The 22,601-nt window shown below is 45.5% G+C and overlaps 15 non-coding genes and 3 pseudogenes across 15 annotated transcripts; all 18 read right to left on the reverse strand.

Moving 5' to 3' along the window:
- Positions 1-489: 489 nt before the first annotated feature.
- LOC141218971 (U2 spliceosomal RNA) lies at positions 490-680 on the reverse strand. Its single transcript, XR_012287600.1, has one exon. It is a non-coding gene; the product is annotated as a U2 spliceosomal RNA (small nuclear RNA).
- Positions 681-1,795: 1,115 nt separating this feature from the next.
- On the reverse strand, positions 1,796-1,986 carry LOC141218973 (U2 spliceosomal RNA). Its single transcript, XR_012287602.1, has one exon. It is a non-coding gene; the product is annotated as a U2 spliceosomal RNA (small nuclear RNA).
- A 1,115-nt stretch (positions 1,987-3,101) lies between these two features.
- Positions 3,102-3,292, reverse strand: LOC141218974 (U2 spliceosomal RNA). The gene has a single exon (XR_012287603.1). It is a non-coding gene; the product is annotated as a U2 spliceosomal RNA (small nuclear RNA).
- A 1,115-nt stretch (positions 3,293-4,407) lies between these two features.
- LOC141219165 (U2 spliceosomal RNA) lies at positions 4,408-4,598 on the reverse strand. Its single transcript, XR_012287794.1, has one exon. It is a non-coding gene; the product is annotated as a U2 spliceosomal RNA (small nuclear RNA).
- A 1,115-nt stretch (positions 4,599-5,713) lies between these two features.
- LOC141219149 (U2 spliceosomal RNA) lies at positions 5,714-5,904 on the reverse strand. The gene has a single exon (XR_012287779.1). It is a non-coding gene; the product is annotated as a U2 spliceosomal RNA (small nuclear RNA).
- Positions 5,905-7,019: 1,115 nt separating this feature from the next.
- On the reverse strand, positions 7,020-7,210 carry LOC141218975 (U2 spliceosomal RNA). The gene has a single exon (XR_012287604.1). It is a non-coding gene; the product is annotated as a U2 spliceosomal RNA (small nuclear RNA).
- Positions 7,211-8,328: 1,118 nt separating this feature from the next.
- On the reverse strand, positions 8,329-8,519 carry LOC141218977 (U2 spliceosomal RNA). Its single transcript, XR_012287605.1, has one exon. It is a non-coding gene; the product is annotated as a U2 spliceosomal RNA (small nuclear RNA).
- Positions 8,520-9,634: 1,115 nt separating this feature from the next.
- On the reverse strand, positions 9,635-9,825 carry LOC141218978 (U2 spliceosomal RNA). The gene has a single exon (XR_012287606.1). It is a non-coding gene; the product is annotated as a U2 spliceosomal RNA (small nuclear RNA).
- A 1,115-nt stretch (positions 9,826-10,940) lies between these two features.
- On the reverse strand, positions 10,941-11,120 carry LOC141219187 (U2 spliceosomal RNA; annotated as a pseudogene).
- A 793-nt stretch (positions 11,121-11,913) lies between these two features.
- On the reverse strand, positions 11,914-12,005 carry LOC141219225 (U2 spliceosomal RNA; annotated as a pseudogene).
- Positions 12,006-13,123: 1,118 nt separating this feature from the next.
- Positions 13,124-13,305, reverse strand: LOC141219176 (U2 spliceosomal RNA). The gene has a single exon (XR_012287805.1). It is a non-coding gene; the product is annotated as a U2 spliceosomal RNA (small nuclear RNA).
- A 525-nt stretch (positions 13,306-13,830) lies between these two features.
- Positions 13,831-13,946, reverse strand: LOC141219221 (U2 spliceosomal RNA; annotated as a pseudogene).
- A 1,118-nt stretch (positions 13,947-15,064) lies between these two features.
- LOC141218979 (U2 spliceosomal RNA) lies at positions 15,065-15,255 on the reverse strand. The gene has a single exon (XR_012287607.1). It is a non-coding gene; the product is annotated as a U2 spliceosomal RNA (small nuclear RNA).
- A 1,115-nt stretch (positions 15,256-16,370) lies between these two features.
- On the reverse strand, positions 16,371-16,561 carry LOC141218980 (U2 spliceosomal RNA). The gene has a single exon (XR_012287608.1). It is a non-coding gene; the product is annotated as a U2 spliceosomal RNA (small nuclear RNA).
- Positions 16,562-17,676: 1,115 nt separating this feature from the next.
- LOC141218981 (U2 spliceosomal RNA) lies at positions 17,677-17,867 on the reverse strand. Its single transcript, XR_012287609.1, has one exon. It is a non-coding gene; the product is annotated as a U2 spliceosomal RNA (small nuclear RNA).
- Positions 17,868-18,982: 1,115 nt separating this feature from the next.
- On the reverse strand, positions 18,983-19,173 carry LOC141218982 (U2 spliceosomal RNA). The gene has a single exon (XR_012287610.1). It is a non-coding gene; the product is annotated as a U2 spliceosomal RNA (small nuclear RNA).
- A 1,115-nt stretch (positions 19,174-20,288) lies between these two features.
- On the reverse strand, positions 20,289-20,479 carry LOC141218983 (U2 spliceosomal RNA). Its single transcript, XR_012287611.1, has one exon. It is a non-coding gene; the product is annotated as a U2 spliceosomal RNA (small nuclear RNA).
- Positions 20,480-21,594: 1,115 nt separating this feature from the next.
- Positions 21,595-21,785, reverse strand: LOC141218985 (U2 spliceosomal RNA). Its single transcript, XR_012287613.1, has one exon. It is a non-coding gene; the product is annotated as a U2 spliceosomal RNA (small nuclear RNA).
- Between the last annotated feature and the right edge of the window lie 816 nt (positions 21,786-22,601).

Genomic DNA, 22,601 nt, shown 5'->3' on the forward strand with positions numbered 1-22,601 from the left:
TTTCAGAAAAGGCATTGTAGCAAACCAAAAAAGAAATTTTAAGCGCAGCAGAGTAACCAGCGCACATACCTGTTAGCTCAGGTGAGTTTAAAAGGCTGCTGTTGATAACAAGGGCATTTGCTAAATAGATGGTGTGTGTGCAACAATATACTGAAAGGTCAATTATATTGTGCAGCTTATCTCACCACCTGTAGTTATTTAGGTGAAAGCTCCAAAATGCTTGCCTAATATGTCTGTTTATCCAAAAGGAAGTAAAAAGGGAGAGCTAGAAAGATAGCATTGCATCACATTACATGGCAATGCAATGCACAGTTGCTGAAGTTGAACCAAAATGAGCTTGTAATCTGGCTTCTGCAACTTTGAGCATGAAAAATCCAATGAGGAGAAGAAAAGCAAAGCCAAAGAGTCCATCCCAAAATCCGACAAACAAGCAAAATGAACAAAAAACATTGAATTCAATTCTTTCTGATTTTAGAAACTGCATTAAAGAAGGGGTGCACCGGTCCTGGAGATACTGCAATACCAGGTCAATGCGTGGAGTGGACAGAGCAAGCTCTTTTTCCATCTCCCTGTTCTAAAAATCCATTTAATATATGGTCCCCAGATAGGGGACGTATCAGATATTAAACTGATAAGAACAGATACTACACTTGATCTTAGCCAAAAGGCCGAGAAGCGATAACCAGAATTGGTTTCAAACTACGGAGCCACCCAAGGATCCTGAAAAGTCCATTTGTGGAGATGAGCTCCTGGACTCCCGTTAAGAAGACATGTTGTCAACCTCTAGATCCCTTACATGCCTGCACTTTTCGGCTTGCTGCTGCTGCAATCCACGCGTTTTAGATCTGCATAACTCCACCTCTTTAAACACAGCACCTTCACCCCCTGCTGTTCCCACCCGCCTCAACACCGTTGGAAGGGAGGAGAACCAATTAAGGCGGGGGGTGGGGTGGAACGAGCAGCTGTCTACCCTTAGCAGGAGGGCTCCTGATTACATACCTCTCCTGCTGCTGCTGCTGCTGGCTGTCCAGCAGTAGACTGAAGGTGGCTGCTGCTGTGCACAGGTATATAAAGGCTCAGAGCCTATTATGACACGCGCAGCCAGCGTTCCATTGCCACATTCCATCTACTGCAGGCAGGATACCTGGCTGGCTGAATGTCGCTGAGAAGCTCACAGAGACCGCCATAAGCAACAGTTTAACAGAATGCAACAGACTAATCAACCAAACTTTTTGGGTTGGGTTCTCTTTTATAGTCTGCAGGCATTAAATGAAAGAAGTCAGTGTTCCAGCAGAAGGAGACAACGTTTCAGAAAAGGCATTGTAGCAAACCAAAAAAGAAATTTTAAGCGCAGCAGAGTAACCAGCGCACATACCTGTTAGCTCAGGTGAGTTTAAAAGGCTGCTGTTGATAACAAGGGCATTTGCTAAATAGATGGTGTGTGTGCAACAATATACTGAAAGGTCAATTATATTGTGCAGCTTATCTCACCACCTGTAGTTATTTAGGTGAAAGCTCCAAAATGCTTGCCTAATATGTCTGTTTATCCAAAAGGAAGTAAAAAGGGAGAGCTAGAAAGATAGCATTGCATCACATTACATGGCAATGCAATGCACAGTTGCTGAAGTTGAACCAAAATGAGCTTGTAATCTGGCTTCTGCAACTTTGAACATGAAAAATCCAATGAGGAGAAGAAAAGCAAAGCCAAAGAGTCCATCCCAAAATCCGACAAACAAGCAAAATGAACAAAAAACATTGAATTCAATTCTTTCTGATTTTAGAAACTGCATTAAAGAAGGGGTGCACCGGTCCTGGAGATACTGCAATACCAGGTCAATGCGTGGAGTGGACAGAGCAAGCTCTTTTTCCATCTCCCTGTTCTAAAAATCCATTTAATATATGGTCCCCAGATAGGGGACGTATCAGATATTAAACTGATAAGAACAGATACTACACTTGATCTTAGCCAAAAGGCCGAGAAGCGATAACCAGAATTGGTTTCAAACTACGGAGCCACCCAAGGATCCTGAAAAGTCCATTTGTGGAGATGAGCTCCTGGACTCCCGTTAAGAAGACATGTTGTCAACCTCTAGATCCCTTACATGCCTGCACTTTTCGGCTTGCTGCTGCTGCAATCCACGCGTTTTAGATCTGCATAACTCCACCTCTTTAAACACAGCACCTTCACCCCCTGCTGTTCCCACCCGCCTCAACACCGTTGGAAGGGAGGAGAACCAATTAAGGCGGGGGGTGGGGTGGAACGAGCAGCTGTCTACCCTTAGCAGGAGGGCTCCTGATTACATACCTCTCCTGCTGCTGCTGCTGCTGGCTGTCCAGCAGCAGACTGAAGGTGGCTGCTGCTGTGCACAGGTATATAAAGGCTCAGAGCCTATTATGACACGCGCAGCCAGCGTTCCATTGCCACATTCCATCTACTGCAGGCAGGATACCTGGCTGGCTGAATGTCGCTGAGAAGCTCACAGAGACCGCCATAAGCAACAGTTTAACAGAATGCCACAGACTAATCAACCAAACTTTTTGGGTTGGGTTCTCTTTTATAGTCTGCAGGCATTAAATGAAAGAAGTCAGTGTTCCAGCAGAAGGAGACAACGTTTCAGAAAAGGCATTGTAGCAAACCAAAAAAGAAATTTTAAGCGCAGCAGAGTAACCAGCGCACATACCTGTTAGCTCAGGTGAGTTTAAAAGGCTGCTGTTGATAACAAGGGCATTTGCTAAATAGATGGTGTGTGTGCAACAATATACTGAAAGGTCAATTATATTGTGCAGCTTATCTCACCACCTGTAGTTATTTAGGTGAAAGCTCCAAAATGCTTGCCTAATATGTCTGTTTATCCAAAAGGAAGTAAAAAGGGAGAGCTAGAAAGATAGCATTGCATCACATTACATGGCAATGCAATGCACAGTTGCTGAAGTTGAACCAAAATGAGCTTGTAATCTGGCTTCTGCAACTTTGAACATGAAAAATCCAATGAGGAGAAGAAAAGCAAAGCCAAAGAGTCCATCCCAAAATCCGACAAACAAGCAAAATGAACAAAAAACATTGAATTCAATTCTTTCTGATTTTAGAAACTGCATTAAAGAAGGGGTGCACCGGTCCTGGAGATACTGCAATACCAGGTCAATGCGTGGAGTGGACAGAGCAAGCTCTTTTTCCATCTCCCTGTTCTAAAAATCCATTTAATATATGGTCCCCAGATAGGGGACGTATCAGATATTAAACTGATAAGAACAGATACTACACTTGATCTTAGCCAAAAGGCCGAGAAGCGATAACCAGAATTGGTTTCAAACTACGGAGCCACCCAAGGATCCTGAAAAGTCCATTTGTGGAGATGAGCTCCTGGACTCCCGTTAAGAAGACATGTTGTCAACCTCTAGATCCCTTACATGCCTGCACTTTTCGGCTTGCTGCTGCTGCAATCCACGCGTTTTAGATCTGCATAACTCCACCTCTTTAAACACAGCACCTTCACCCCCTGCTGTTCCCACCCGCCTCAACACCGTTGGAAGGGAGGAGAACCAATTAAGGCGGGGGGTGGGGTGGAACGAGCAGCTGTCTACCCTTAGCAGGAGGGCTCCTGATTACATACCTCTCCTGCTGCTGCTGCTGCTGGCTGTCCAGCAGCAGACTGAAGGTGGCTGCTGCTGTGCACAGGTATATAAAGGCTCAGAGCCTATTATGACACGCGCAGCCAGCGTTCCATTGCCACATTCCATCTACTGCAGGCAGGATACCTGGCTGGCTGAATGTCGCTGAGAAGCTCACAGAGACCGCCATAAGCAACAGTTTAACAGAATGCCACAGACTAATCAACCAAACTTTTTGGGTTGGGTTCTCTTTTATAGTCTGCAGGCATTAAATGAAAGAAGTCAGTGTTCCAGCAGAAGGAGACAACGTTTCAGAAAAGGCATTGTAGCAAACCAAAAAAGAAATTTTAAGCGCAGCAGAGTAACCAGCGCACATACCTGTTAGCTCAGGTGAGTTTAAAAGGCTGCTGTTGATAACAAGGGCATTTGCTAAATAGATGGTGTGTGTGCAACAATATACTGAAAGGTCAATTATATTGTGCAGCTTATCTCACCACCTGTAGTTATTTAGGTGAAAGCTCCAAAATGCTTGCCTAATATGTCTGTTTATCCAAAAGGAAGTAAAAAGGGAGAGCTAGAAAGATAGCATTGCATCACATTACATGGCAATGCAATGCACAGTTGCTGAGGTTGAACCAAAATGAGCTTGTAATCTGGCTTCTGCAACTTTGAACATGAAAAATCCAATGAGGAGAAGAAAAGCAAAGCCAAAGAGTCCATCTCAAAATCCGACAAACAAGCAAAATGAACAAAAAACATTGAATTCAATTCTTTCTGATTTTAGAAACTGCATTAAAGAAGGGGTGCACCGGTCCTGGAGATACTGCAATACCAGGTCAATGCGTGCAGTGGACAGAGCAAGCTCTTTTTCCATCTCCCTGTTCTAAAAATCCATTTAATATATGGTCCCCAGATAGGGGACGTATCAGATATTAAACTGATAAGAACAGATACTACACTTGATCTTAGCCAAAAGGCCGAGAAGCGATAACCAGAATTGGTTTCAAACTACGGAGCCACCCAAGGATCCTGAAAAGTCCATTTGTGGAGATGAGCTCCTGGACTCCCGTTAAGAAGACATGTTGTCAACCTCTAGATCCCTTACATGCCTGCACTTTTCGGCTTGCTGCTGCTGCAATCCACGCGTTTTAGATCTGCATAACTCCACCTCTTTAAACACAGCACCTTCACCCCCTGCTGTTCCCACCCGCCTCAACACCGTTGGAAGGGAGGAGAACCAATTAAGGCGGGGGGTGGGGTGGAACGAGCAGCTGTCTACCCTTAGCAGGAGGGCTCCTGATTACATACCTCTCCTGCTGCTGCTGCTGCTGGCTGTCCAGCAGCAGACTGAAGGTGGCTGCTGCTGTGCACAGGTATATAAAGGCTCAGAGCCTATTATGACACGCGCAGCCAGCGTTCCATTGCCACATTCCATCTACTGCAGGCAGGATACCTGGCTGGCTGAATGTCGCTGAGAAGCTCACAGAGACCACCATAAGCAACAGTTTAACAGAATGCCACAGACTAATCAACCAAACTTTTTGGGTTGGGTTCTCTTTTATAGTCTGCAGGCATTAAATGAAAGAAGTCAGTGTTCCAGCAGAAGGAGACAACGTTTCAGAAAAGGCATTGTAGCAAACCAAAAAAGAAATTTTAAGCGCAGCAGAGTAACCAGCGCACATACCTGTTAGCTCAGGTGAGTTTAAAAGGCTGCTGTTGATAACAAGGGCATTTGCTAAATAGATGGTGTGTGTGCAACAATATACTGAAAGGTCAATTATATTGTGCAGCTTATCTCACCACCTGTAGTTATTTAGGTGAAAGCTCCAAAATGCTTGCCTAATATGTCTGTTTATCCAAAAGGAAGTAAAAAGGGAGAGCTAGAAAGATAGCATTGCATCACATTACATGGCAATGCAATGCACAGTTGCTGAAGTTGAACCAAAATGAGCTTGTAATCTGGCTTCTGCAACTTTGAACATGAAAAATCCAATGAGGAGAAGAAAAGCAAAGCCAAAGAGTCCATCCCAAAATCCGACAAACAAGCAAAATGAACAAAAAACATTGAATTCAATTCTTTCTGATTTTAGAAACTGCATTAAAGAAGGGGTGCACCGGTCCTGGAGATACTGCAATACCAGGTCAATGCGTGGAGTGGACAGAGCAAGCTCTTTTTCCATCTCCCTGTTCTAAAAATCCATTTAATATATGGTCCCCAGATAGGGGACGTATCAGATATTAAACTGATAAGAACAGTTACTACACTTGATCTTAGCCAAAAGGCCGAGAAGCGATAACCAGAATTGGTTTCAAACTACGGAGCCACCCAAGGATCCTGAAAAGTCCATTTGTGGAGATGAGCTCCTGGACTCCCGTTAAGAAGACATGTTGTCAACCTCTAGATCCCTTACATGCCTGCACTTTTCGGCTTGCTGCTGCTGCAATCCACGCGTTTTAGATCTGCATAACTCCACCTCTTTAAACACAGCACCTTCACCCCCTGCTGTTCCCACCCGCCTCAACACCGTTGGAAGGGAGGAGAACCAATTAAGGCGGGGGGTGGGGTGGAACGAGCAGCTGTCTACCCTTAGCAGGAGGGCTCCTGATTACATACCTCTCCTGCTGCTGCTGCTGCTGGCTGTCCAGCAGCAGACTGAAGGTGGCTGCTGCTGTGCACAGGTATATAAAGGCTCAGAGCCTATTATGACACGCGCAGCCAGCGTTCCATTGCCACATTCCATCTACTGCAGGCAGGATACCTGGCTGGCTGAATGTCGCTGAGAAGCTCACAGAGACCGCCATAAGCAACAGTTTAACAGAATGCCACAGACTAATCAACCAAACTTTTTGGGTTGGGTTCTCTTTTATAGTCTGCAGGCATTAAATGAAAGAAGTCAGTGTTCCAGCAGAAGGAGACAACGTTTCAGAAAAGGCATTGTAGCAAACCAAAAAAGAAATTTTAAGCGCAGCAGAGTAACCAGCGCACATACCTGTTAGCTCAGGTGAGTTTAAAAGGCTGCTGTTGATAACAAGGGCATTTGCTAAATAGATGGTGTGTGTGCAACAATATACTGAAAGGTCAATTATATTGTGCAGCTTATCTCACCACCTGTAGTTATTTAGGTGAAAGCTCCAAAATGCTTGCCTAATATGTCTGTTTATCCAAAAGGAAGTAAAAAGGGAGAGCTAGAAAGATAGCATTGCATCACATTACATGGCAATGCAATGCACAGTTGCTGAAGTTGAACCAAAATGAGCTTGTAATCTGGCTTCTGCAACTTTGAACATGAAAAATCCAATGAGGAGAAGAAAAGCAAAGCCAAAGAGTCCATCCCAAAATCCGACAAACAAGCAAAATGAACAAAAAACATTGAATTCAATTCTTTCTGATTTTAGAAACTGCATTAAAGAAGGGGTGCACCGGTCCTGGAGATACTGCAATACCAGGTCAATGCGTGGAGTGGACAGAGCAAGCTCTTTTTCCATCTCCCTGTTCTAAAAATCCATTTAATATATGGTCCCCAGATAGGGGACGTATCAGATATTAAACTGATAAGAACAGATACTACACTTGATCTTAGCCAAAAGGCCGAGAAGCGATAACCAGAATTGGTTTCAAACTACGGAGCCACCCAAGGATCCTGAAGAGTCCATTTGTGGAGATGAGCTCCTGGACTCCCGTTAAGAAGACATGTTGTCAACCTCTAGATCCCTTACATGCCTGCACTTTTCGGCTTGCTGCTGCTGCAATCCACGCGTTTTAGATCTGCATAACTCCACCTCTTTAAACACAGCACCTTCACCCCCTGCTGTTCCCACCCGCCTCAACACCGTTGGAAGGGAGGAGAACCAATTAAGGCGGGGGGTGGGGTGGAACGAGCAGCTGTCTACCCTTAGCAGGAGGGCTCCTGATTACATACCTCTCCTGCTGCTGCTGCTGCTGCTGGCTGTCCAGCAGCAGACTGAAGGTGGCTGCTGCTGTGCCCAGGTATATAAAGGCTCAGAGCCTATTATGACACGCGCAGCCAGCGTTCCATTGCCACATTCCATCTACTGCAGGCAGGATACCTGGCTGGCTGAATGTCGCTGAGAAGCTCACAGAGACCGCCATAAGCAACAGTTTAACAGAATGCCACAGACTAATCAACCAAACTTTTTGGGTTGGGTTCTCTTTTATAGTCTGCAGGCATTAAATGAAAGAAGTCAGTGTTCCAGCAGAAGGAGACAACGTTTCAGAAAAGGCATTGTAGCAAACCAAAAAAGAAATTTTAAGCGCAGCAGAGTAACCAGCGCACATACCTGTTAGCTCAGGTGAGTTTAAAAGGCTGCTGTTGATAACAAGGGCTTTTGCTAAATAGATGGTGTGTGTGCAACAATATACTGAAAGGTCAATTATATTGTGCAGCTTCTCTCACCACCTGTAGTTATTTAGGTGAAAGCTCCAAAATGCTTGCCTAATATGTCTGTTTATCCAAAAGGAAGTAAAAAGGGAGAGCTAGAAAGATAGCATTGCATCACATTACATGGCAATGCAATGCACAGTTGCTGAAGTTGAACCAAAATGAGCTTGTAATCTGGCTTCTGCAACTTTGAACATGAAAAATCCAATGAGGAGAAGAAAAGCAAAGCCAAAGAGTCCATCCCAAAATCCGACAAACAAGCAAAATGAACAAAAAACATTGAATTCAATTCTTTCTGATTTTAGAAACTGCATTAAAGAAGGGGTGCACCGGTCCTGGAGATACTGCAATACCAGGTCAATGCGTGGAGTGGACAGAGCAAGCTCTTTTTCCATCTCCCTGTTCTAAAAATCCATTTAATATATGGTCCCCAGATAGGGGACGTATCAGATATTAAACTGATAAGAACAGATACTACACTTGATCTTAGCCAAAAGGCCGAGAAGCGATAACCAGAATTGGTTTCAAACTACGGAGCCACCCAAGGATCCTGAAAAGTCCATTTGTGGAGATGAGCTCCTGGACTCCCGTTAAGAAGACATGTTGTCAACCTCTAGATCCCTTACATGCCTGCACTTTTCGGCTTGCTGCTGCTGCAATCCACGCGTTTTAGATCTGCATAACTCCACCTCTTTAAACACAGCACCTTCACCCCCTGCTGTTCCCACCCGCCTCAACACCGTTGGAAGGGAGGAGAACCAATTAAGGCGGGGGGTGGGGTGGAACGAGCAGCTGTCTACCCTTAGCAGGAGGGCTCCTGATTACATACCTCTCCTGCTGCTGCTGCTGCTGGCTGTCCAGCAGCAGACTGAAGGTGGCTGCTGCTGTGCACAGGTATATAAAGGCTCAGAGCCTATTATGACACGCGCAGCCAGCGTTCCATTGCCACATTCCATCTACTGCAGGCAGGATACCTGGCTGGCTGAATGTCGCTGAGAAGCTCACAGAGACCGCCATAAGCAACAGTTTAACAGAATGCCACAGACTAATCAACCAAACTTTTTGGGTTGGGTTCTCTTTTATAGTCTGCAGGCATTAAATGAAAGAAGTCAGTGTTCCAGCAGAAGGAGACAACGTTTCAGAAAAGGCATTGTAGCAAACCAAAAAAGAAATTTTAAGCGCAGCAGAGTAACCAGCGCACATACCTGTTAGCTCAGGTGAGTTTAAAAGGCTGCTGTTGATAACAAGGGCTTTTGCTAAATAGATGGTGTGTGTGCAACAATATACTGAAAGGTCAATTATATTGTGCAGCTTATCTCACCACCTGTAGTTATTTAGGTGAAAGCTCCAAAATGCTTGCCTAATATGTCTGTTTATCCAAAAGGAAGTAAAAAGGGAGAGCTAGAAAGATAGCATTGCATCACATTACATGGCAATGCAATGCACAGTTGCTGAAGTTGAACCAAAATGAGCTTGTAATCTGGCTTCTGCAACTTTGAACATGAAAAATCCAATGAGGAGAAGAAAAGCAAAGCCAAAGAGTCCATCCCAAAATCCGACAAACAAGCAAAATGAACAAAAAACATTGAATTCAATTCTTTCTGATTTTAGAAACTGCATTAAAGAAGGGGTGCACCGGTCCTGGAGATACTGCAATACCAGGTCAATGCGTGGAGTGGACAGAGCAAGCTCTTTTTCCATCTCCCTGTTCTAAAAATCCATTTAATATATGGTCCCCAGATAGGGGACGTATCAGATATTAAACTGATAAGAACAGATACTACACTTGATCTTAGCCAAAAGGCCGAGAAGCGATAACCAGAATTGGTTTCAAACTACGGAGCCACCCAAGGATCCTGAAAAGTCCATTTGTGGAGATGAGCTCCTGGACTCCCGTTAAGAAGACATGTTGTCAACCTCTAGATCCCTTACATGCCTGCACTTTTCGGCTTGCTGCTGCTGCAATCCACGCGTTTTAGATCTGCATAACTCCACCTCTTTAAACACAGCACCTTCACCCCCTGCTGTTCCCACCCGCCTCAACACCGTTGGAAGGGAGGAGAACCAATTAAGGCGGGGGGTGGGGTGGAACGAGCAGCTGTCTACCCTTAGCAGGAGGGCTCCTGATTACATACCTCTCCTGCTGCTGCTGCTGCTGGCTGTCCAGCAGCAGACTGAAGGTGGCTGCTGCTGTGCACAGGTATATAAAGGCTCAGAGCCTATTATGACACGCGCAGCCAGCGTTCCATTGCCACATTCCATCTACTGCAGGCAGGATACCTGGCTGGCTGAATGTCGCTGAGAAGCTCACAGAGACCGCCATAAGCAACAGTTTAACAGAATGCCACAGACTAATCAACCAAACTTTTTGGGTTGGGTTCTCTTTTATAGTCTGCAGGCATTAAATGAAAGAAGTCAGTGTTCCAGCAGAAGGAGACAACGTTTCAGAAAAGGCATTGTAGCAAACCAAAAAAGAAATTTTAAGCGCAGCAGAGTAACCAGCGCACATACCTGTTAGCTCAGGTGAGTTTAAAAGGCTGCTGTTGATAACAAGGGCATTTGCTAAATAGATGGTGTGTGTGCAACAATATACTGAAAGGTCAATTATATTGTGCAGCTTATCTCACCACCTGTAGTTATTTAGGTGAAAGCTCCAAAATGCTTGCCTAATATGTCTGTTTATCCAAAAGGAAGTAAAAAGGGAGAGCTAGAAAGATAGCATTGCATCACATTACATGGCAATGCAATGCACAGTTGCTGAAGTTGAACCAAAATGAGCTTGTAATCTGGCTTCTGCAACTTTGAACATGAAAAATCCAATGAGGAGAAGAAAAGCAAAGCCAAAGAGTCCATCCCAAAATCCGACAAACAAGCAAAATGAACAAAAAACATTGAATTCAATTCTTTCTGATTTTAGAAACTGCATTAAAGAAGGGGTGCACCGGTCCTGGAGATACTGCAATACCAGGTCAATGCGTGGAGTGGACAGAGCAAGCTCTTTTTCCATCTCCCTGTTCTAAAAATCCATTTAATATATGGTCCCCAGATAGGGGACGTATCAGATATTAAACTGATAAGAACAGATTTCTTTTATCGAAAGCCCGAATTCGTGTACAAAACCCGAGTGCGCTTAAAAAAGTGACAAGTGCCACAAAAAAAGTGCACTAGGATGCTGGTCTTCTTGAAACCCTCTCCAAAAGGAGAAGGGTCCCCCAAACCATTCCCCGTCCCTCCGAGCCAGAAGGCCACAGCGAGGAACAGGGACAAATAGCCACCTCCAGCCGGAGCCAGAGGCGACCCAATCTTACCCCCAATACCTGCCCGAGTTCTCACCCGAGCAAGGCACTGGGAGCCAAAGACTGTGCTCCCCTCCCGGAAGAGGGGAGCCAACAACGCTCTCCTCCCGAAAGAGGAGAGCCAGGGGGGTTCAGGGGGGAGCGGAACCTGATGGCCACACACTCCCCCCCTAGACCTGCCAAGAGAGGAACCCGTAAGGGAACCGCATCCCGACAAAATCCTAGTAAGGACGTGGACACACGTGAAAAAGTGGACACACAGTGACAAAAAAAAATTAAATAAATAGTGAAGGTTTCACAGTATAATACTGCCCGGACCTTCGACCGGGAATTGAAAAATTCCCCATCCTAAGGCCAGAAGGCCCGGAATAAGGGTGTGTGTGAAGAAAGAAATATTGAAGTGCTAGTGCAAATGTGCCATAAACTCAAGTGGGGTTCCCAATCCCAGTGAGTTAAGGCACCCCAGGGTCACCACTCCTGGGGCACTTCACACTTCGGGCTTTCGATCTTCCCCGGCCCAATGGCGTCGATCCTGGGGGGCCATGCTTTCCACCAGATGACTATATTAGCCACCTGGCGTACTAACAAGCGCCTAAACCCCAGTGTGCATAATGTATCAATCTACTAGGGCGGCCAACATCCAAAACCGCCTTTTCGAAAGATACTACACTTGATCTTAGCCAAAAGGCCGAGAAGCGATAACCAGAATTGGTTTCAAACTACGGAGCCACCCAAGGATCCTGAAAAGTCCATTTGTGGAGATGAGCTCCTGGACTCCCGTTAAGAAGACATGTTGTCAACCTCTAGATCCCTTACATGCCTGCACTTTTCGGCTTGCTGCTGCTGCAATCCACGCGTTTTAGATCTGCATAACTCCACCTCTTTAAACACAGCACCTTCACCCCCTGCTGTTCCCACCCGCCTCAACACCGTTGGAAGGGAGGAGAACCAATTAAGGCGGGGGGTGGGGTGGAACGAGCAGCTGTCTACCCTTAGCAGGAGGGCTCCTGATTACATACCTCTCCTGCTGCTGCTGCTGCTGCTGGCTGTCCAGCAGCAGACTGAAGGTGGCTGCTGCTGTGCACAGGTATATAAAGGCTCAGAGCCTATTATGACACGCGCAGCCAGCGTTCCATTGCCACATTCCATCTACTGCAGGCAGGATACCTGGCTGGCTGAATGTCGCTGAGAAGCTCACAGAGACCGCCATAAGCAACAGTTTAACAGAATGCCACAGACTAATCAACCAAACTTTTTGGGTTGGGTTCTCTTTTATAGTCTGCAGGCATTAAATGAAAGAAGTCAGTGTTCCAGCAGAAGGAGACAACGTTTCAGAAAAGGCATTGTAGCAAACCAAAAAAGAAATTTTAAGCGCAGCAGAGTAACCAGCGCACATACCTGTTAGCTCAGGTGAGTTTAAAAGGCTGCTGTTGATAACAAGGGCATTTGCTAAATAGATGGTGTGTGTGCAACAATATACTGAAAGGTCAATTATATTGTGCAGCTTATCTCACCACCTGTAGTTATTTAGGTGAAAGCTCCAAAATGCTTGCCTAATATGTCTGTTTATCCAAAAGGAAGTAAAAAGGGAGAGCTAGAAAGATAGCATTGCATCACATTACATGGCAATGCAATGCACAGTTGCTGAAGTTGAACCAAAATGAGCTTGTAATCTGGCTTCTGCAACTTTGAACATGAAAAATCCAATGAGGAGAAGAAAAGCAAAGCCAAAGAGTCCATCCCAAAATCCGACAAACAAGCAAAATGAACAAAAAACATTGAATTCAATTCTTTCTGATTTTAGAAACTGCATTAAAGAAGGGGTGCACCGGTCCTGGAGATACTGCAATACCAGGTCAATGCGTGGAGTGGACAGAGCAAGCTCTTTTTCCATCTCCCTGTTCTAAAAATCCATTTAATATATGGTCCCCAGATAGGGGACGTATCAGATATTAAACTGATAAGAACAGATTTTTTGATTGAAGCTGCATCCAAGGCACTGAAAAATGTGACCGAAGTCACACCAAAACAGCGCACGAGGCGAGGATTCATGTGGACCCTTCCCGGAGGAGAGGGTCCCCAATAAACCATCCCCATCCCTCCGAGCCAGAAGGCCACAGCGAGGGTCGGGGATCTCCGATGCTCTCTCTTGCCGAAGCCAGAGAAGAGCCGTTTTCGTGCTCCCAGCGTCCAGCTAGGCTGCCACCCTAGTGGAGCTGGAGCCTGTGTTGGTTTCTCAGCCCAAAGCTGACCGGACCTCCGACCGGGTTTATAAAAATTCCCCTTCCTAGCCCGGAGGCCAGGAATAGGGGGTGTTGATCAGAAAGTATGATTGGCAAAGGTGCGGCGTGCTACGAAGCCCAAGTCTTTCTGGGGTTCCCAGTCCCAGTAAGCTTGGACTCCCACCAGGGCGCCTACTCCTGGGGCACATTGCTCCAAAGCCCTCACACTTACCCAGCCTAGTGACTTCGATCCTGGAGGGCCATGTTTTCCATCAGATGACTCTATGAGCCACCTGGCGTAGTAACAAGTGCACCAAACCAGTGTGTAATGTGCATCAATTTACTAGAGCAGCCCAAGGACAAAACCGCCTTTTCAAAAGATACTACACTTGATCTTAGCCAAAAGGCCGAGAAGCGATAACCAGAATTGGTTTCAAACTACGGAGCCACCCAAGGATCCTGAAAAGTCCATTTGTGGAGATGAGCTCCTGGACTCCCGTTAAGAAGACATGTTGTCAACCTCTAGATCCCTTACATGCCTGCACTTTTCGGCTTGCTGCTGCTGCAATCCACGCGTTTTAGATCTGCATAACTCCACCTCTTTAAACACAGCACCTTCACCCCCTGCTGTTCCCACCCGCCTCAACACCGTTGGAAGGGAGGAGAACCAATTAAGGCGGGGGGTGGGGTGGAACGAGCAGCTGTCTACCCTTAGCAGGAGGGCTCCTGATTACATACCTCTCCTGCTGCTGCTGCTGCTGCTGGCTGTCCAGCAGCAGACTGAAGGTGGCTGCTGCTGTGCACAGGTATATAAAGGCTCAGAGCCTATTATGACACGCGCAGCCAGCGTTCCATTGCCACATTCCATCTACTGCAGGCAGGATACCTGGCTGGCTGAATGTCGCTGAGAAGCTCACAGAGACCGCCATAAGCAACAGTTTAACAGAATGCCACAGACTAATCAACCAAACTTTTTGGGTTGGGTTCTCTTTTATAGTCTGCAGGCATTAAATGAAAGAAGTCAGTGTTCCAGCAGAAGGAGACAACGTTTCAGAAAAGGCATTGTAGCAAACCAAAAAAGAAATTTTAAGCGCAGCAGAGTAACCAGCGCACATACCTGTTAGCTCAGGTGAGTTTAAAAGGCTGCTGTTGATAACAAGGGCATTTGCTAAATAGATGGTGTGTGTGCAACAATATACTGAAAGGTCAATTATATTGTGCAGCTTATCTCACCACCTGTAGTTATTTAGGTGAAAGCTCCAAAATGCTTGCCTAATATGTCTGTTTATCCAAAAGGAAGTAAAAAGGGAGAGCTAGAAAGATAGCATTGCATCACATTACATGGCAATGCAATGCACAGTTGCTGAAGTTGAACCAAAATGAGCTTGTAATCTGGCTTCTGCAACTTTGAACATGAAAAATCCAATGAGGAGAAGAAAAGCAAAGCCAAAGAGTCCATCCCAAAATCCGACAAACAAGCAAAATGAACAAAAAACATTGAATTCAATTCTTTCTGATTTTAGAAACTGCATTAAAGAAGGGGTGCACCGGTCCTGGAGATACTGCAATACCAGGTCAATGCGTGGAGTGGACAGAGCAAGCTCTTTTTCCATCTCCCTGTTCTAAAAATCCATTTAATATATGGTCCCCAGATAGGGGACGTATCAGATATTAAACTGATAAGAACAGATACTACACTTGATCTTAGCCAAAAGGCCGAGAAGCGATAACCAGAATTGGTTTCAAACTACGGAGCCACCCAAGGATCCTGAAAAGTCCATTTGTGGAGATGAGCTCCTGGACTCCCGTTAAGAAGACATGTTGTCAACCTCTAGATCCCTTACATGCCTGCACTTTTCGGCTTGCTGCTGCTGCAATCCACGCGTTTTAGATCTGCATAACTCCACCTCTTTAAACACAGCACCTTCACCCCCTGCTGTTCCCACCCGCCTCAACACCGTTGGAAGGGAGGAGAACCAATTAAGGCGGGGGGTGGGGTGGAACGAGCAGCTGTCTACCCTTAGCAGGAGGGCTCCTGATTACATACCTCTCCTGCTGCTGCTGCTGCTGGCTGTCCAGCAGCAGACTGAAGGTGGCTGCTGCTGTGCACAGGTATATAAAGGCTCAGAGCCTATTATGACACGCGCAGCCAGCGTTCCATTGCCACATTCCATCTACTGCAGGCAGGATACCTGGCTGGCTGAATGTCGCTGAGAAGCTCACAGAGACCGCCATAAGCAACAGTTTAACAAAATGCCACAGACTAATCAACCAAACTTTTTGGGTTGGGTTCTCTTTTATAGTCTGCAGGCATTAAATGAAAGAAGTCAGTGTTCCAGCAGAAGGAGACAACGTTTCAGAAAAGGCATTGTAGCAAACCAAAAAAGAAATTTTAAGCGCAGCAGAGTAACCAGCGCACATACCTGTTAGCTCAGGTGAGTTTAAAAGGCTGCTGTTGATAACAAGGGCATTTGCTAAATAGATGGTGTGTGTGCAACAATATACTGAAAGGTCAATTATATTGTGCAGCTTATCTCACCACCTGTAGTTATTTAGGTGAAAGCTCCAAAATGCTTGCCTAATATGTCTGTTTATCCAAAAGGAAGTAAAAAGGGAGAGCTAGAAAGATAGCATTGCATCACATTACATGGCAATGCAATGCACAGTTGCTGAAGTTGAACCAAAATGAGCTTGTAATCTGGCTTCTGCAACTTTGAACATGAAAAATCCAATGAGGAGAAGAAAAGCAAAGCCAAAGAGTCCATCCCAAAATCCGACAAACAAGCAAAATGAACAAAAAACATTGAATTCAATTCTTTCTGATTTTAGAAACTGCATTAAAGAAGGGGTGCACCGGTCCTGGAGATACTGCAATACCAGGTCAATGCGTGGAGTGGACAGAGCAAGCTCTTTTTCCATCTCCCTGTTCTAAAAATCCATTTAATATATGGTCCCCAGATAGGGGACGTATCAGATATTAAACTGATAAGAACAGATACTACACTTGATCTTAGCCAAAAGGCCGAGAAGCGATAACCAGAATTGGTTTCAAACTACGGAGCCACCCAAGGATCCTGAAAAGTCCATTTGTGGAGATGAGCTCCTGGACTCCCGTTAAGAAGACATGTTGTCAACCTCTAGATCCCTTACATGCCTGCACTTTTCGGCTTGCTGCTGCTGCAATCCACGCGTTTTAGATCTGCATAACTCCACCTCTTTAAACACAGCACCTTCACCCCCTACTGTTCCCACCCGCCTCAACACCGTTGGAAGGGAGGAGAACCAATTAAGGCGGGGGGTGGGGTGGAACGAGCAGCTGTCTACCCTTAGCAGGAGGGCTCCTGATTACATACCTCTCCTGCTGCTGCTGCTGCTGGCTGTCCAGCAGCAGACTGAAGGTGGCTGCTGCTGTGCACAGGTATATAAAGGCTCAGAGCCTATTATGACACGCGCAGCCAGCGTTCCATTGCCACATTCCATCTACTGCAGGCAGGATACCTGGCTGGCTGAATGTCGCTGAGAAGCTCACAGAGACCGCCATAAGCAACAGTTTAACAGAATGCCACAGACTAATCAACCAAACTTTTTGGGTTGGGTTCTCTTTTATAGTCTGCAGGCATTAAATGAAAGAAGTCAGTGTTCCAGCAGAAGGAGACAACGTTTCAGAAAAGGCATTGTAGCAAACCAAAAAAGAAATTTTAAGCGCAGCAGAGTAACCAGCGCACATACCTGTTAGCTCAGGTGAGTTTAAAAGGCTGCTGTTGATAACAAGGGCATTTGCTAAATAGATGGTGTGTGTGCAACAATATACTGAAAGGTCAATTATATTGTGCAGCTTATCTCACCACCTGTAGTTATTTAGGTGAAAGCTCCAAAATGCTTGCCTAATATGTCTGTTTATCCAAAAGGAAGTAAAAAGGGAGAGCTAGAAAGATAGCATTGCATCACATTACATGGCAATGCAATGCACAGTTGCTGAAGTTGAACCAAAATGAGCTTGTAATCTGGCTTCTGCAACTTTGAACATGAAAAATCCAATGAGGAGAAGAAAAGCAAAGCCAAAGAGTCCATCCCAAAATCCGACAAACAAGCAAAATGAACAAAAAACATTGAATTCAATTCTTTCTGATTTTAGAAACTGCATTAAAGAAGGGGTGCACCGGTCCTGGAGATACTGCAATACCAGGTCAATGCGTGGAGTGGACAGAGCAAGCTCTTTTTCCATCTCCCTGTTCTAAAAATCCATTTAATATATGGTCCCCAGATAGGGGACGTATCAGATATTAAACTGATAAGAACAGATACTACACTTGATCTTAGCCAAAAGGCCGAGAAGCGATAACCAGAATTGGTTTCAAACTACGGAGCCACCCAAGGATCCTGAAAAGTCCATTTGTGGAGATGAGCTCCTGGACTCCCGTTAAGAAGACATGTTGTCAACCTCTAGATCCCTTACATGCCTGCACTTTTCGGCTTGCTGCTGCTGCAATCCACGCGTTTTAGATCTGCATAACTCCACCTCTTTAAACACAGCACCTTCACCCCCTGCTGTTCCCACCCGCCTCAACACCGTTGGAAGGGAGGAGAACCAATTAAGGCGGGGGGTGGGGTGGAACGAGCAGCTGTCTACCCTTAGCAGGAGGGCTCCTGATTACATACCTCCCCTGCTGCTGCTGCTGCTGGCTGTCCAGCAGCAGACTGAAGGTGGCTGCTGCTGTGCACAGGTATATAAAGGCTCAGAGCCTATTATGACACGCGCAGCCAGCGTTCCATTGCCACATTCCATCTACTGCAGGCAGGATACCTGGCTGGCTGAATGTCGCTGAGAAGCTCACAGAGACCGCCATAAGCAACAGTTTAACAGAATGCCACAGACTAATCAACCAAACTTTTTGGGTTGGGTTCTCTTTTATAGTCTGCAGGCATTAAATGAAAGAAGTCAGTGTTCCAGCAGAAGGAGACAACGTTTCAGAAAAGGCATTGTAGCAAACCAAAAAAGAAATTTTAAGCGCAGCAGAGTAACCAGCGCACATACCTGTTAGCTCAGGTGAGTTTAAAAGGCTGCTGTTGATAACAAGGGCATTTGCTAAATAGATGGTGTGTGTGCAACAATATACTGAAAGGTCAATTATATTGTGCAGCTTATCTCACCACCTGTAGTTATTTAGGTGAAAGCTCCAAAATGCTTGCCTAATATGTCTGTTTATCCAAAAGGAAGTAAAAAGGGAGAGCTAGAAAGATAGCATTGCATCACATTACATGGCAATGCAATGCACAGTTGCTGAAGTTGAACCAAAATGAGCTTGTAATCTGGCTTCTGCAACTTTGAACATGAAAAATCCAATGAGGAGAAGAAAAGCAAAGCCAAAGAGTCCATCCCAAAATCCGACAAACAAGCAAAATGAACAAAAAACATTGAATTCAATTCTTTCTGATTTTAGAAACTGCATTAAAGAAGGGGTGCACCGGTCCTGGAGATACTGCAATACCAGGTCAATGCGTGGAGTGGACAGAGCAAGCTCTTTTTCCATCTCCCTGTTCTAAAAATCCATTTAATATATGGTCCCCAGATAGGGGACGTATCAGATATTAAACTGATAAGAACAGATACTACACTTGATCTTAGCCAAAAGGCCGAGAAGCGATAACCAGAATTGGTTTCAAACTACGGAGCCACCCAAGGATCCTGAAAAGTCCATTTGTGGAGATGAGCTCCTGGACTCCCGTTAAGAAGACATGTTGTCAACCTCTAGATCCCTTACATGCCTGCACTTTTCGGCTTGCTGCTGCTGCAATCCACGCGTTTTAGATCTGCATAACTCCACCTCTTTAAACACAGCACCTTCACCCCCTACTGTTCCCACCCGCCTCAACACCGTTGGAAGGGAGGAGAACCAATTAAGGCGGGGGGTGGGGTGGAACGAGCAGCTGTCTACCCTTAGCAGGAGGGCTCCTGATTACATACCTCTCCTGCTGCTGCTGCTGCTGGCTGTCCAGCAGCAGACTGAAGGTGGCTGCTGCTGTGCACAGGTATATAAAGGCTCAGAGCCTATTATGACACGCGCAGCCAGCGTTCCATTGCCACATTCCATCTACTGCAGGCAGGATACCTGGCTGGCTGAATGTCGCTGAGAAGCTCACAGAGACCGCCATAAGCAACAGTTTAACAGAATGCCACAGACTAATCAACCAAACTTTTTGGGTTGGGTTCTCTTTTATAGTCTGCAGGCATTAAATGAAAGAAGTCAGTGTTCCAGCAGAAGGAGACAACGTTTCAGAAAAGGCATTGTAGCAAACCAAAAAAGAAATTTTAAGCGCAGCAGAGTAACCAGCGCACATACCTGTTAGCTCAGGTGAGTTTAAAAGGCTGCTGTTGATAACAAGGGCATTTGCTAAATAGATGGTGTGTGTGCAACAATATACTGAAAGGTCAATTATATTGTGCAGCTTATCTCACCACCTGTAGTTATTTAGGTGAAAGCTCCAAAATGCTTGCCTAATATGTCTGTTTATCCAAAAGGAAGTAAAAAGGGAGAGCTAGAAAGATAGCATTGCATCACATTACATGGCAATGCAATGCACAGTTGCTGAAGTTGAACCAAAATGAGCTTGTAATCTGGCTTCTGCAACTTTGAACATGAAAAATCCAATGAGGAGAAGAAAAGCAAAGCCAAAGAGTCCATCCCAAAATCCGACAAACAAGCAAAATGAACAAAAAACATTGAATTCAATTCTTTCTGATTTTAGAAACTGCATTAAAGAAGGGGTGCACCGGTCCTGGAGATACTGCAATACCAGGTCAATGCGTGGAGTGGACAGAGCAAGCTCTTTTTCCATCTCCCTGTTCTAAAAATCCATTTAATATATGGTCCCCAGATAGGGGACGTATCAGATATTAAACTGATAAGAACAGATACTACACTTGATCTTAGCCAAAAGGCCGAGAAGCGATAACCAGAATTGGTTTCAAACTACGGAGCCACCCAAGGATCCTGAAAAGTCCATTTGTGGAGATGAGCTCCTGGACTCCCGTTAAGAAGACATGTTGTCAACCTCTAGATCCCTTACATGCCTGCACTTTTCGGCTTGCTGCTGCTGCAATCCACGCGTTTTAGATCTGCATAACTCCACCTCTTTAAACACAGCACCTTCACCCCCTGCTGTTCCCACCCGCCTCAACACCGTTGGAAGGGAGGAGAACCAATTAAGGCGGGGGGTGGGGTGGAACGAGCAGCTGTCTACCCTTAGCAGGAGGGCTCCTGATTACATACCTCCCCTGCTGCTGCTGCTGCTGGCTGTCCAGCAGCAGACTGAAGGTGGCTGCTGCTGTGCACAGGTATATAAAGGCTCAGAGCCTATTATGACACGCGCAGCCAGCGTTCCATTGCCACATTCCATCTACTGCAGGCAGGATACCTGGCTGGCTGAATGTCGCTGAGAAGCTCACAGAGACCGCCATAAGCAACAGTTTAACAGAATGCCACAGACTAATCAACCAAACTTTTTGGGTTGGGTTCTCTTTTATAGTCTGCAGGCATTAAATGAAAGAAGTCAGTGTTCCAGCAGAAGGAGACAACGTTTCAGAAAAGGCATTGTAGCAAACCAAAAAAGAAATTTTAAGCGCAGCAGAGTAACCAGCGCACATACCTGTTAGCTCAGGTGAGTTTAAAAGGCTGCTGTTGATAACAAGGGCATTTGCTAAATAGATGGTGTGTGTGCAACAATATACTGAAAGGTCAATTATATTGTGCAGCTTATCTCACCACCTGTAGTTATTTAGGTGAAAGCTCCAAAATGCTTGCCTAATATGTCTGTTTATCCAAAAGGAAGTAAAAAGGGAGAGCTAGAAAGATAGCATTGCATCACATTACATGGCAATGCAATGCACAGTTGCTGAAGTTGAACCAAAATGAGCTTGTAATCTGGCTTCTGCAACTTTGAACATGAAAAATCCAATGAGGAGAAGAAAAGCAAAGCCAAAGAGTCCATCCCAAAATCCGACAAACAAGCAAAATGAACAAAAAACATTGAATTCAATTCTTTCTGATTTTAGAAACTGCATTAAAGAAGGGGTGCACCGGTCCTGGAGATACTGCAATACCAGGTCAATGCGTGGAGTGGACAGAGCAAGCTCTTTTTCCATCTCCCTGTTCTAAAAATCCATTTAATATATGGTCCCCAGATAGGGGACGTATCAGATATTAAACTGATAAGAACAGATACTACACTTGATCTTAGCCAAAAGGCCGAGAAGCGATAACCAGAATTGGTTTCAAACTACGGAGCCACCCAAGGATCCTGAAAAGTCCATTTGTGGAGATGAGCTCCTGGACTCCCGTTAAGAAGACATGTTGTCAACCTCTAGATCCCTTACATGCCTGCACTTTTCGGCTTGCTGCTGCTGCAATCCACGCGTTTTAGATCTGCATAACTCCACCTCTTTAAACACAGCACCTTCACCCCCTGCTGTTCCCACCCGCCTCAACACCGTTGGAAGGGAGGAGAACCAATTAAGGCGGGGGGTGGGGTGGAACGAGCAGCTGTCTACCCTTAGCAGGAGGGCTCCTGATTACATACCTCTCCTGCTGCTGCTGCTGCTGGCTGTCCAGCAGCAGACTGAAGGTGGCTGCTGCTGTGCACAGGTATATAAAGGCTCAGAGCCTATTATGACACGCGCAGCCAGCGTTCCATTGCCACATTCCATCTACTGCAGGCAGGATACCTGGCTGGCTGAATGTCGCTGAGAAGCTCACAGAGACCGCCATAAGCAACAGTTTAACAGAATGCCACAGACTAATCAACCAAACTTTTTGGGTTGGGTTCTCTTTTATAGTCTGCAGGCATTAAATGAAAGAAGTCAGTGTTCCAGCAGAAGGAGACAACGTTTCAGAAAAGGCATTGTAGCAAACCAAAAAAGAAATTTTAAGCGCAGCAGAGTAACCAGCGCACATACCTGTTAGCTCAGGTGAGTTTAAAAGGCTGCTGTTGATAACAAGGGCATTTGCTAAATAGATGGTGTGTGTGCAACAATATACTGAAAGGTCAATTATATTGTGCAGCTTATCTCACCACCT

The sequence above is a fragment of the Phyllobates terribilis genome, unplaced genomic scaffold, assembly GCF_046119375.1.
Source record: "Phyllobates terribilis strain yellow unplaced genomic scaffold, ASM4611937v1 Scaffold_255__1_contigs__length_2797608, whole genome shotgun sequence".
NCBI lineage: Eukaryota > Metazoa > Chordata > Amphibia > Anura > Dendrobatidae > Phyllobates > Phyllobates terribilis.